Below are 3,652 nucleotides of genomic sequence, written 5' to 3' on the forward strand. Positions count from 1 at the left end.
TATCATCTCCAATTACAAATATTACACTATCTACAAAAAATTGTAATGAGCCAACATATACCAACAAAATCTAATTTGCAGTAATGAAATGAGCCAAAGAGAACCACAATCACCCAACCAAGAACCTATCACAGTCTAGCTTGATGCAATCAATTTAATCCAAGAACTTATCATAGCCTAACAAATCACTATGTTTTCTTTTTTCTGTAGTATGAAACATTGTACTAGAAAATCAATGCAAATTTTATAAAAGGAAAATAAACAGACGTAACATCTGCATAATATAGTACCTGAATGACAAAGGAAATTCTACAGAAGATAATTACTTGTGTTCAAGATCAAGTCCAGCCCTGTGCCAAAAGCTGGTTGGAGGTTGAGTTAAAATAAAAATGTTGTCGTCCATTTTCTTGCATCACTAGCGGAGTAATATAAAACTTGTGTCTGCCCAGAAAAAAAACATTTAAATAGTTGTTAATGATTTCGGTAGTAACACCAATAGCATGTAAGTTGCACCAGTGCTTCAGGTGCACCAAACTCTTTTCTAATGAACAACTTGACCCAATAGACGATTATTACAAAAGAAGTCTCTTCAAATAATCCATCCCAACATCACAATTACTACAAAAGAAGCCACTTCAAATAATCCATCCCAACATCACAATTATTACAAAAGAAACCTCTTAAAAGAATCCCAATAGCCACACTTGGTATCAAACTTGAATGTTGAATGTCATCTTAAATATCCCTGATACCAAATCAATAAAGAATATGCTCAGTAATGTATATCTCAAGTTATAATACGCTTAAATTAACAATATACTTGGGATCTATAGAAGTATCTTTCTAAGTTCAATGAAACTACTCTACAAGAGAGACATGAAAACACAACTATTGTTGTGGGTAATTTCCATATCCAGGATAAGCTATTGACATGTTAAGATCTTGAGCGGGAGGGGCCTATCCGTAGGATTCGTAAGCCGTAACCTAGCTTGGTTGTATCCATAATACCCATCACCATTCCACTGGTTTGGGTATGGTTGTGGTTGTGTCCACCCATCTGACGTATCATGTAAATCCGTTAGATTAATATACATTCACATATATTGATAAACAGGAATAATGATTATAAACAAGCAAAGCAACAGTGAACCTATTTGTTTGGAGGGCTACACCTCCAGGAAAGTCTAATGTTTCGCCCTCCCAAAAGAGTTATATTTAACATAAGTGCTCTCCTCTGCACAAGCTCTGTGTCACCTCTGCATCTCTTTCCTGCTATAGAAAAATGTGATCTTCTTTTAGCCGCATGAAGTTGGTTAAGAGTAATATACATATACATTAAACCATATATATAACTTCAAAAGAGTTTCGAGGGTTACAAATTTCCGTACGATTTTACAAGTGATCCTGAATCTTCAAAATGCAATACCAATCATTAGTGAAGGCTTCACCAATCCTAGTGCAGCTCCACAAAGTCCATCTAATTCCAAAAAATTCACAAAACAAATAATGAACTCAAAAATACAATCATATTAATTAAATTCACGTAATTAATTAAAACTGTCATGCCCCAATTTTTCAGACAATTGAATATTAACATCGCATTCTAAAAAAATTCGGCAGAGCGTCTTCTATATTTCCAACATTTCATAAATTTAAAACCTATCATAACTTGAAAATCAAATAATATACTTCTATTTAATATATTAAAACCTCAGCTGTAAACCCAACTACTAAAAAATAGACTGATTTGTGGAACCGGTTACTTAACCATCTCGACAAATGCCAGTTAAATCAAGTAGCTAATCCTCGAATCAAAATAAAACGATTTATATACGAACAACATCCCAAATACCCTAATACATGCCTTATACAATACAAATAGAATCATGAAAACAATAAACCATTATTCAAACAGAATATAACTTACTCCAATTTCATTATCCATGTCCACTTTAGAAACACCCCCACTAAAATAGAGCATCCCATATCTCAATGACAAAAACAATGCTTACATAAAATAATATCGGTGCATAAAAAGAAAACTTAATAGTAACAAGTTGAAAAATAAGAAAATGGAGAGTGGGGTTTAAGTTTTTACCTTGACGAGGAGCTTGAGGTGAGCATGATTCAACTTGAGGTAGCATAGATTCCCAAAATCAATTTACACATCAATAAGAACCAAATGAACTCCATAGGATTCTTTTTCACCATTTCATGAATTATTTATAGTTCATACACAAGTCTAATAGTTTCCACATGCTTGAACGACATCTAACATCACCCAAACACTATATTAATTTAGCCGCATGAAGTTGGTTAAGAGTAATATACATATATATTAAACCATATATATAACTTCAAAAACGTTTCGAGGGTTACAAATTTCCGTACGATTTTACAAGCAATCTTGAATCATCAAAATGCAATACCAAGCATTAGTGAAGGCTTCACTAATCCTAGTGCAGCTCCACAAAGTCCATCTAATTCCAAAAAAATCACAAAACAAATAATGAACTCAAAAATACAATCATATTAATTAAATTCACATAATTAATTAAAACTGTCATGCCCCAATTTTTTAGACAATTGAATATTAACATCGCATTCTAAAAAAATTCGGTAGAAATTCCTCTGTATTTCCAACATTTCATAAATTTAAAACCTATCATAACTTGAAAATAAAATAATATACTTCTATTTAATATATTAAAACCTCAGCCGTAAACCCAACTACTAAAAAATATACTGATTCGTGGAACCGGAAACTTAACCATCTCGACAAATGCCAGTTAAATCAAGAAGGCAATCCTCGAATCAAAATAAAACAAATTATATACGAACAACATCTTAAATACCCTAATAATGTCTTATACAATACAAATAGAATCATGAAAACAATAAACCATTATTCAAACAGAATATAACTTACTCCAATTTCATTCTCCATGTCCACTTTAGAAAACACCCCTAAAATAGAGCATCCCATATCTCAATGATAAAAACAATGATTACATGAAATAATATCGGTGCATAAAAAGAAAACTTAATAGTAACAAATTGAAAAATAAGAAAATGGAGAGTGGGGTTTAAGTTTTCACCTTGACGAGGAGTTTGAGGTGAGCATGATTCAACATGAGGTAGCATAGATTCCCAAAATCAATTTACACATCAATAAAAGCCAAATGAACTCCATAGGATTCTTTTTCACCATTTCATGAATTATTTATAGTTCATACACAAGTCTAATAGTTTCCACATGCTTGAACGACATCTAACATCAGCCAAACACTATATCAATTTGCCCAACCTTCATATTAATCAGACACATACAACAGTAAAACAATACAATATTGGCCTATAACTACAACTAGGAAGCACCCATTTACTAAACCAAAAGAAGCTGAGTATAAGTTTCTCACCAAATCCATAATGAATTCACAATTGCCACTAATCTATCCAATACCAATTGTCACAAATAATAAAACCACCCATACAATATCTTAGTAGTACAATTAAACCTATAAAATGAATACTATGTTAAACCCAATTTTTCTTTAAAGACTCACCTTTTGATCAAGTCGACAAAATTCGAATTTCACTCTAATTTATGTGCTTATTAGAATATAGGCTTGTAAAGAAATTGAAAATGGAT

Source organism: Coptis chinensis, chromosome 8 (assembly GCF_015680905.1).
Source record: "Coptis chinensis isolate HL-2020 chromosome 8, ASM1568090v1, whole genome shotgun sequence".
Taxonomy (NCBI): Eukaryota; Viridiplantae; Streptophyta; class Magnoliopsida; order Ranunculales; family Ranunculaceae; genus Coptis; species Coptis chinensis.